Source organism: Felis catus, chromosome F1 (genome assembly GCF_018350175.1).
Source record: "Felis catus isolate Fca126 chromosome F1, F.catus_Fca126_mat1.0, whole genome shotgun sequence".
NCBI lineage: Eukaryota > Metazoa > Chordata > Mammalia > Carnivora > Felidae > Felis > Felis catus.
The window spans coordinates 28,223,055-28,234,673 of record NC_058384.1 but is presented as its reverse complement, the minus strand read 5'-3'; the positions used below and the strand labels follow the sequence as shown (position 1 = coordinate 28,234,673).

Sequence of the window (11,619 nt, the reverse complement as noted above, 5' to 3'; positions counted from 1 at the left end):
TCTCAATCTCATACATGGAATCTACAAAAAACCTAGTTACCATCATTCGTCATTGTGAAAGAAAGACTAAATGTTGTCTCATTAAGGTTGGAAACAAATTAAGGATGTTCTCTGTCACCACTCCTATTAGAGTTGTACTAGCCAGTGCTATAACACAAGAAAAAAATATGCATAAAGACTGTGAAAGAAAATAAAATTGCTTTTATACACAGATAATATGATAATATACATTAAAAAAAATACAAAATCTATTTAAAAAAGAGGCTAGAGGGGCACCTGGGTGGCGCAGTCGGTTAAGCGTCCGACTTAAGCCGGGTCACGATCTCGCGGTCTGCGAGTTCGAGCCCCGTGTCAGGCTCTGGGCTGATGGCTCGGAGCCTGGAGCCTGTTTCCGATTCTGTGTCTCCCTCTCTCTCTGCCCCTCCCCCGTTCATGCTCTGTCTCTCTCTGTCCCAAAAATAAATAAAAACGTTGAAAAAAAAATTAAAAAAAATAAATAAATAAAATAAAATAAAAAAGAGGCTAGAATAAATGAAAGTAGAAAATCCAAAGGATGCATGATCAATACCCAAAAATTTATTCTATTCTTATATGTAAACAATGAGCAGGAGGAAATTGTTATAAAAACACCATTTAAAATAGCATCAAAAATAAGAAATAGTTATAAATTTAACAAAACATAAATAAGATCAATGCACTGAATATTTTAAAACTTTACTATAATAAATTAGAATGAACTAAAAGGAGAGATATACTATGTTTATAGATGAGAAGACTCAATATTGTTGGAAGTCAATCTTAAACTGATCTAAAGATTTAGTGCAATATCAATCAAAATCCAAGCAGGCATTTTTTGTAGAAATTGACAAAGCTGATTGCTTAAAATGTTAAAATATATATACACACAACTGAACCTGTTGACTTTTATTTCAAATGAAATTTAAAGACTTTTAGACTCTTGGTTTCATCTCAGGTTGTGATCTCTTATTCATGAAATGGAGCCCTGGGTGGGGCTCCATGAGCAGCATGAAGCCTACTTAGGATTCTCAATCTCCCTCTTTCTCTGCCCCTCCCCCACTTGCACATGTGCTCTCTCTCAAAAAAAAAAAAAATGAGCACTTCTTGCACAAAACAAATGATTAGTAACATTTTTGGCTACAGCCTCCTCTTGAAGGAAAAAAAGAGAGAGAAAAAAAGGAAGAGGAAGAGAGGGAGAGAGTCAAGTTTCCTCAGTTTCCAAAAAACGGAAAACAATGTCTGTTTAGTAGAGTTGTATTTTATAGCAAGCAAGGGGAAGATTTGAGATTACAACATAACCTAGCAGACAAATTCAAAATGGAAGCTAAAATCTTTTCAGGTGTTTATTAGACTTACTGCCTCATTAAAATGAAAATTGAATCATTCAAAGAAGATCCTTGCACAACATGGGAAACAGGAGCTTTCTCAGTTCTCCTACCCACTGCAGGGAGGAGCCCTAGATGAAATCCAAATAGCTTCAAGGAATGAATTTCAACTCAAGAGTAGGAAATAATCAGCTAGCTACTGTTTTCTTACAAGAGGAAAACCTGCAAGAGATCCTTTTCACTGTAAAGTACGAAGTGCTAAATCCCACCCATCAAGGAGCATGGTACTGGCACTATTTCCAATCTAGCCCAGGAGACTGGATTGTGAATCCAGAGTAACAAGGAGAGAGATTAGATTACTTGGAATTCCTACACATGGCATTTCCACAAGCTTCCCATTTTGGATAGATACTCAGGAGGCACCCTTCCTCCTTGCTGTGTTCCCTTCTACCCTTTATTTTATGAAGGCCAAACTAGGGAGAATACAAATCAAAGGAACAAAGCAGAAGATGCTAAGAATTTGTACTATCAAAGTTCAAATGAAAAATCTTCAGGGGCACCTGGGTGGCTCAGTCAGTTAAACATCTGACTTCGGCTCAGGTCATGATCTCACGGTTCATGAGTTCAAGTCCCACACTGGGTGAGCTCATGCCCCGCTGTGGTGAACACGAGCCCCACTTCGGGTGAACATGAGTCCCCACTTCAGATAAAAAAAAAAACAAGCCCCACTTCAGGTGAGCCCTGTTTCTCTCTCTTTCTCTCTCTCTGCCCCTCGCTCACTTGCGCCCTCTCTCTTCCTCTCTCAGAAGGTAGAAAGAAAGAAAGAAAGAAAGAAAGAAAGAAAGAAAGAAAGAAAGAAAGAAAGGTGTAAAGCAAGAAAGAAAGATCTTCATGTGTCAGAAGACTGAAAACTGAGAAGCAAGAGGAAGAGACTGGAAAAAAAAAACAAAACAAAACAGAGAGCCCTCCTCTGGACATTTGATACTAAGTCAATAAAGAGAGAAGACACATAAAGTCTTTGTTGATTACAGGATCTAATGCCACGGGAAAAGGGTGTTATCTCTCATATCCTTCAAAATATTTACACAACAGTACAGACACAAGATAAGGAAATGTTGTAGTTGGTCTGGAAATGTTAACCTTTGGGAAGAATCTGAATGATTCTTCAAACTAGCCAACTTATCTAAGCTCTTCATTTTTCAGGTGAGAAAACCGAGACTCCCTGAAGTAAAATAAACTATCCCAGGTAACACAGGTAATTATCAGATGAGCCAGGACTAGAAGCCTCATCTTCTGATGCCTAGGCTTCTACTCTGCTCTAATGCCACTGTAATAGCAATGATTAGTGTGTAGTATAGCTGTGAGATGATGATACCAATAAAATTTTCAAGTCACGTAAAATAAAAATTAATTTCAAGATGAGAATGATAACAGAGAAATTAAAAATGCACTAATCTTTTTGCTTGTTTAAAAATATTGTACTTCAGGGGCACCTGGGTGGCTCAGTCAGTTAAGCGTCCAACTTCAGTTCGGGTCATGATCTCACAGCCCATGAGTTCGAGCCCCGCGTCAGGCTCTGTACTAACAGCTCAGAGCCTGGAGCCTGCTTCTGATTCTGGGTCTCCCTCTCTCTGTGTGTCTCCCTCTCTCTCTGCCCCTCCCCTGCTCATGCTCTGTCTCTCCTGTCTCAAAAATAAACATTAAAAAAATATTTTTTTAATATTCACTTCAAATTCCAATGGAATCATACATTTAGAAAAATGTGGCCACAATTCAGAATTAATGATAGGGCTTCCTAACATTATTCTGCTTTCAGAGAAACGCATTTTCTTTGCTTCTCACAATGCAAAAGCTGCCTAGGCATCGTCTATGTTTCTGGAGATAGAAAAGGAATCCAACTGGCTGTAGTTTCATTCTTTGCTCTGCCTCTTTTTTTTTTTTTAATTAACATTTCCTCACACTGATCAATGACCCTTGAGTAATAAACAATCAAAAGTTTAACTTCTGCAAATGAGTTACTCAGGAAATGAGGGTTTTGATCAAATGGTTTCACACACAATACTTTATGAGGACATGGCTCCAACTTAGGTGCTTTATTGAGCACCTAAGAGATGCCAGGGACTGTGTTAGATGCTTTGTCTATTAGTCCATTTTACTTTCTGAGCTTCTTAACACATTCTGCACATTGAACAACAAGGTTATGACTTCTACCTCTTAATATACTTTGTTGGTCTCTTTAGATTCTTTCAATCTCAAGTTCACAAATATAACAGACCTGTAGCTGCCTTAATTCGTCATTTTGTTTGGCAGATAGTCTGTTTGAAAAGGTTTAAAGAGCAAAGAAACCCAGGTAGGCAAATGGTATAAGCAGAAAACAATGCATGTTTGAGACTCTGCCCTGTCTTACCAGCTATAGGACCTCAGGGAAATCACTTCCAGTCTGTCAGATTTAGTTTTCTCATCTCTAAAACTGACCTAAGAACTTTTCCTCCTGCATTACAGGCAGCACAAATGTGATCATGATAATAACTCACTATTCAATGGCAAGGCATAAAATATTCTCATTAGGAAGAATAAATAAATTTAATTATCATCAAGAGGTTTTATAAATCTGGAAAATTCTTTGTCTATTTATAACAACATTATAATTTGATCAAATTTTGGTCCTTACTGTTGAACTCAGATCTTATCACTAAATTTCATTTCTTTACCATTAATGATCTTTAAAGTTGATTCTATTATGCAAAAGACTTTTCAAATGACTTAATTTTTTTTATTTTAGAGAGAGAGAGAAAAAAAAAGAGAGCACAAGCAGGGGAGAGGGACAGAGGCAGGGTGGGGAAGAGGGAAAGAGGGAGAGAGAGGGCAATTGAGAGAGAGACAGAGAGAGAGAGAGAGAGAGAGAGAGAGAGAGAGAGAGAGAGAGAGAATCTCAAGCAGGCTCCACACTCAGCACAGAGCCCGATTCAGGGCTCAGTCCCATGATCCTGGATCACTATCTGAGCCAAAACCAAGAGTCAGGCACTCAACCAACTGAGCCACCCAGGCATCCCCAAAAGACCTAATTTTTAAAATTAAATACTGTCAAAGTGACCAGGAAAGCATGGCTGCCTAAAAAAATACCTCATGGGTCAAGGAGGCATGCTGAGAGCTGGACTATCTCCACTTTTTTCCATAATTAAAATAATATTAATTAAATAATAAAATAATATTCATAATTAAAATAATACTCTTGAGAATTAATAAACACATTCCTCTTGTTCATAGAACATGTCCAGCTAAATACAAGCTCAGGCATGTTGAATTCTTTGAGAACAATTCTTTGAAAACATGTATACCATTCTCATACTTAAATGTACATTCTATATTTTATGTATATAGAATATTTAAACATCATTCTATCATTGTTGACCTAAAATGTAACAGAAGCCCCAAAAGAGTCTGATAAAACCTGAGGGAAAACATCAAAATAAGGAATCAGTAAAGATGAATTATTTTTCCTAGTTACAATGATTTTCCTCTCATAGACTTACTCATGGATCTTACCTAAACTAGTTTGCTTATCCAGAATATTCATTTTCAGAATGTATTAATTAGGATAGCCTATTTGCTATAATGAGTAGGCCCAAAACACATAAGGGCTCAAACACCACGTAAGTTATGTTTTGTTTCGTTCTTCATGTATGTTCACATAAAAGTACTCTACTGGTAAATACCTTGGTGGGGTTGTCCTTTTTCACACGGCTGTTCACTGAACTAGATTGGCAAAGTTCTGCTATTATCAAAACATGCCTTTCAAGGCCATGCTGGGATCATTTCCATTTAAATTACCTGGAAAGAGGAAAGATTGTAAGTGAATACACGTGGAAGATTCTTAGGGGCCAGTCCCAGGAGTTGAAGAAATCACTTCTACTTGCATTTCATTGACTAGAACTCAGTCATCCAGCCACATATCACTGCAGGAGAGGCTAGGAAATACATTCTAGCTGTGTTACCAGAAAACAAAAAAAGGAAAACAGATTTATTGAGCAGCCAGTGCACAGTGACATTTCCTGATTATCTACATGCAGGTTTTACAGATTTTTGGCAAACAGGATAAGCCGCTTTTTTTCCTCCAGTGCTACGTATACAATAAATATTTACCAAAAATACACTAAATATGTTTTATGTGCAAGCAATGACTTTGTGTATAGAAGTGTACTCCAGATTGGATGGAAAATCAAGCCCAACAAGTCAAATTCTTACTTATACCTCAAGTGACAAAATTGATGTTTCCACACTGACTTCATGTTTTCTGAGCAAAAGAACTTCTCAAAACTTCAGTCTGTGAAAAATTAAAAAGATCCTTAACAGGATTCTTGTTCTATCAAAAATTGTATGACCTCTTGTAATGATCATATTCTTTGTCACAGGCTCAGCCAGGACATTTTGAAGGAGTACAGTGCTTTTGTTTGAGGGAGAGGGGACAGAAGATGAGGCCATCCTACATCATGGTTGATGCAGAAATACTTTATTCAGCTTGGAATAAAGCGATATATTTCAAATGCACAAAAGGGCTATATGTGTATCAATGAAGTACAAGTTTCAAGAAATATCATTTGTGAATCACTGAAACTTTCCATTTATTAACTTAAAAAACAGACCTTGAAGGGAAGATGGCAGAGTAGGAGGATCCTAAGCTCATCTCATCTCACAGATACAATCAGATAACATCCACATCAGTGTAAATAACCCAGAAAATGACCCAAAGCCTGGCAGAACAGACTCTCAACAGCTAAATGTAGAGAAGAGGCCACATTATAGAGGGTAGGAAGGGCAGAGATGGGATTGGGAGTTAAATGGACCTATGAGACTGTCCACAGGAGAAAAGAACACTGGCAGAATAGAGAAGGGGTGAAAAACAGATCCTCACACCATGTATCCCAGATATGGTGAACCCGCACAGGGAAGATGAATCCCCATAACATTTGCCTTTGAAAACCAGAAAGGCCAAATTTCACAAGTTCTTACAATCCATGGGGGTTTAACATCTTTAACTTTAAAAATCTCAGAGGGAACAGTATAGCAATGTAGGCCTACCTCAAGAAGCCAGAAAAATCTCAAATAAAACCACCTAACCTTTGACCTAAGAAGCTAGAAAAAAGAACAACAAACAAAACCCAAAATCAGTAGGAGGAAGGAGATAATAAAGATTAGAGCAGAAATAAATGAAATAGAAATTTGAAGAAAAAAATAGTACGTATCAATAAAACCAGGAGTTGGTTCTTGAAAAGATCAACTAAATTGATAAACATTGAGCCAGATGCATAAAAAGGGGAGGGGGGGGTGGCTCAAATAAACAAAATCACAAATAAAAGAGGAGAAATAACAACTGGCACCACAAAAATACAAAAGATTATAAAAGAATATTAAAAATTATATGCCAACAAATTGGACAACCTAGAAAAAAATGGATAAATTCCTAGAAACATATAACTTATCAACACATAAGCAGGAAGAAATACAAAATTTGAATGGACAGATTACAAGCAATGAAATTGAATCAGGTATCAAAAAACTTCCAGGGTGCCTGGGTGGCTCAGTTGGTTAAGCATCCAACTCGATTTCAGCTCAGGTCATGATCTCACAATCACGAGATCAAGCTCCACCTTGGGTTTAGCACTGGGCATGAAGCCTGCTAAAATTTCTCTCTCTCTTCCTCTGCCCTTCCCTCCAGGAAAAAACAAAAAACAAAACAATAACAACAACAAAAAACTCCCAAGAAACAAAGTCCAGGACCACATGGCTTCACAAGTGAATTCTACCAAACATTTAAAGAACAATTAATATCTATTCTTCTCAAACTATTCAATAAATAAAAGAGGAAGGAAAACTCCCAAATTCATTCTATGAGGCCAGAATTTCCCTGATGCCAAAAACAGCTAAAGACACTATAAGAAAAGAGACCTACATGGCAATATCTCTTATAAACATTGATGCAAATATCCTCAACAAAATATTAGAAACTTATTCCAATAATACATTAAAAAAATCATTCACCATAATCAAGTGGGCTTTATACCTGGGATGTAAGACTGGTACAATATTTGCAAGTCAATCAATGTGATATATCACATCAATAATTGAAAGGATAAAAACCATATGATCATCTTAATTATTGCAGGAAAACATTTCACAAAGTACAACATCCATTCATGATAAAAAACCCTCAACAAAGTAAGTTTAGAGGAAACATACCTTAACATAATAAAGGCATAGATGACCCACAACTAACATCATACTCACTGGTGAAAAAGTAAGAGCTTTTCCCCTAAGGTCAGGAACAAGACAAGGATGCCCGTTCTCAGAACTTTCACTCAACATAGTACTGAACTCCTGGCCACGGCAATTATACAACATAAAGAAATAAACAACACCCAGATTGGTAAGGAAGAAGTAAAACTTTCACCGTTTGCAGCTCACATGATACCATATATAGAAAACCCTAAAGACTCCACCAAAAAACACCTAGAACTAATAAATGAATTCAGTAAAGTCTTCAGATGCAAAATCAATATACAGAAATCCACTGCATTTCTATACACTGAAAATGAAGTAGCAGAAAGAGAAATTTAAAAAAACAGTCGCATTTACAACTGCATCTAAAATAATAAAATACCTAGGAATAAACATAACCAAGGAGATGTAAGACCTGTGTTCTAAAAACTACAAAATATTGATGGGGCGCCTGGGTGGCGCAGTCGGTTAAGCGTCTGACTTCAGCCAGGTCACGATCTCACGGTCCGTGAGTTCGAGCCCCGCGTCGGGCTCTGGGCTGATGGCTCAGAGCCTGGAGCCTGTTTCCGATTCTGTGTCTCCCTCTCTCTCTGCCCCTCCCCCGTTCATGCTCTGTCTCTCTCTGTCCCAAAAATAAATAAATGTTGAAAAAAAAAATTTTTTTTTAAATAAAAAAATAAAAATAAAAAAATAAAAAAATAAAATAAAAAATAAAAACTACAAAATATTGATTTAAAAAACTGAAGAGAACACAAACAAATGGAAAGATATTCCATGCTCATGGATTAGAAAAACAAATATTGTTAAAATGTCCATGCTACCCAAAGCAACCTACAAATTTAATGCAATCCCTATCAAAATACCAACAGCGTTTTTCACAGAACTAGAACAAATAATCCTAAAATTTATATGGAACCACAAAAAACCCTGAGTAGACAAAGCAGTCCTGAAAAAGAAAAATACAACTGGAGGTATCGTAATCCCAGATTTCAAGAAACACTACACAAAAGAGCAGTAATCAAAACAATATAGTACTGGCCCAAAAACAGACATAAATTGATGGAACAGGATAGAAAACCCAGAAATAAACCCATGATCATATTATGTGGGAAAACTGCATAGCTCCATGCAAATGAATGAAATTGGACCGCTTTCTTACACAACAATAGACTCAAAATGAATTAAGGACCGAAGTGTGACACCATGACAATCCTAGAAAAGAGCACAAGCAGTAATTTCTCTGACATTGGCTGTAACAATATTTTTCTAGAGATGCCTCCTGAGGCAAGGGAAACAAAAGCAAAAATAAACTATTGGGACTATATCAAAATAAAAAAACTTCTGCACAGTGCAGAAGACAATCTTCAAAACTAAAAGGCAGCCTGTGGAATGGGAGAAAATATTTGCAAATGACATATCCAATAAAGGGTTAGCATCCAAAACAGAGAAAGAACTTAGAGAACTCAACACACACACACACACACACACACACACACACACACACACACATAAATCCAATTTAAAAATGGGAGAAGACATGAACAGACATTTCTCCAAAGACATACAGATGGCCAACAAACACATGGAGAGATGTTCAACATCACTCATCATCAGGGAAACGTGAATCAAAATCACAATGAGATACTACCTCACACCTCTCAGAACAGCTAAAATCAACAACACATATTAGCAAGGATATGGAGAAAAAAGAACCCTTGTGCACTGTTGATGGGAGTGCAAACTAGTGTAGCCAATGTGGAAAAAACACTACGAAGGCTCCTTCAAAAATTAAAAATAAAATTGCCATATGATCCTATAATTCCGATCCTACTGGGCATTTACCCAAAGAATGCACAAACACTAGTTTGAAAAGATATAGGCACCCCTATGTTTATTGCAGCATTATTTGCAACAGCCAAATTATGGAAGCAGCCCAAATGTCCATGGACAGATGTATGGATAAAGATGTGGTATACATATACAATGGAATATTACTCAGCCATTAAAAAAGAATGAAATCTTTGCAACAACATGAATGGATCTAGAGAGTACAATGCTAAGTAATAGAAATCAGTCAGAGAAAGACAAACAGCATATTATCTCACTCATATGCAGAATTTAAGAAACAAAACATATTTTAAAAAGAGACAAACCAAAAAACACATTCTTAACTGTAAAGAATAAGCTGATGATTACCAGAGGAGGGGGGGGGGGGCGATGCATGAAGTAGGTGAAGGGGATTAAGAGTACACTTATCAGGACATCTGGGTGGCTCAGTCAGTTAAGCATCCAACTCTTGATTTTGGTTCAGGTCATGATCTCACCATTCACGGGATCGAGCGCCACAGCAAGCTCTGCGTTGACAGTGCAGAACCTCCTTGGGACTCTCTCTCAACTCTCAATAAATAAATAAACAATAAAAACTTTAAAAAAAAAAGAGAGAATACACTTATCATAATGAGCACGAAGTAATATATAAAATTGTTGAATCACTATATTGTACACCGAAACTAATATAACACTGTGTGTTTACTATACTTGAATTTAAAAAAACAGGGGCCACAACTTTATAACCCACTAATGGGTCACAAATGAAGATTTAAAAACCCATAGCATATTGGGGCGCCTGGGTGGCTCAGACGGTTAAGCGTCTGACTTCAGCTCAGGTCATGATCTCGCGGTTCGTGGGTTCGAGCCCCGCATCAGGCTCTGTGATGACAGCTCAGAGCCTGGAGCCTGTTTCAGATTCTGTGTCTCCCTCTCTCTCTCTCTGACCCTCCCCTGTTCATGCTCTGCCTCTCTCTGTCTCAAAAATCAATAAACGTTAAAAAAAATAATTAAAAACCCATTGTATAAATAATGGAGCAAGGGCTTTGTACTGTATAGAGTTACACTCTCATCCTTGAGGCAAGTTGATATATTTTTAGTTTTTGGATTTTTTATTTTAAAATTATCTTATTATTTGGTGACATTATAAATTAAGAACTAATTTGTAATGCAACTGTTACATGTAAGCTATTCAGTAAGTGCTGGTCTCCCAATAAATATTAGACTTTTCTTATTCTCCCCTATTTTCACCATTTTCCCTTTGTTTTTACACTCTCTCACTGTGCTAGGGATACGATAAACTAGGATCGGAAACAAGGATTATCACTTTGATCTAAAAACTAGATACTATGGTTGGGCTTGTTGTCTGGATAATCATGGCAATTCCTAGCTCAACTTGTCCTGGTAGTTTTTCCCATGAACTTGTTCAAGTGTTTTGTTTTTGTTTTCTGTGAAACACAGAATATGTTAAGTATCATAGTCATGATTGGTGTCATTCACTGATATTTCAGGTGGTCTTCCATCCAGGCACACAATAGGGTTTACAATCCCTTCTCACCCTCTTGGAAGTGAATTTGAGTAGAGGTGACATGAGCTACTTCCCAATGGAAGCCTTTAAGACCTACCAACCATTTTCCCTTTCCTTCACATTATCACAATGACCAGCAACATTTCACGTATGGCGGCTCCATCAGCTCCCCTCTGAGTGAAAACAGCTAGGACCAGAGCCCCTGAAATGGGCATACAGCAAGTCCTTCAAAATAATTTTCTTCTAAGACACTGAGAGTTGGGCATTATTACCACAGCACGGCCTAGTGTATTTACTGATGAAAAATCTAATGTTCCCTTACTGATATAAGTAATTGTATTCGTTTACTATGGTTGCTATAACAAAGTACCACAAACTGGGTGACTTTAAACAACAGAAATTTATTTTCTCATAAATCTGGTGGCTAGAAGTCGAAGATCAATGTGTTGCAGGATTGGTTTCTTCTGAGGTCTCTCTCCTTGGCTTACAGAGGGGCCATGTCTTCCCTGTGTCTTCATATGGTCTTCTTTCTGTACCTGTGTCCCAATCTCTTCTTAGAAGGACACTAGTTATGTTGGACTCAGTCTCACTCTAATGACCTCATTTTAATTCAATGACCTCTTCGAAGACCCTGTCTGCAAATAC

The 11,619-nt window shown here is 37.3% G+C and overlaps 1 long non-coding RNA gene across 3 annotated transcripts in view; it reads right to left on the bottom strand.

Annotated features, from left to right (window-relative positions):
- Window positions 1-4,338: 4,338 nt before the first annotated feature.
- LOC123382782 overlaps window positions 4,339-11,619 on the bottom strand; it is a 129,605-nt gene continuing 122,324 nt past the window's right edge. For all 3 annotated transcript variants that reach the window (XR_006591702.1, XR_006591703.1, XR_006591704.1), the window contains one exon: window positions 4,339-5,174. This is a non-coding gene — a long non-coding RNA (uncharacterized LOC123382782). The remainder of the gene's footprint in view (window positions 5,175-11,619) is intronic.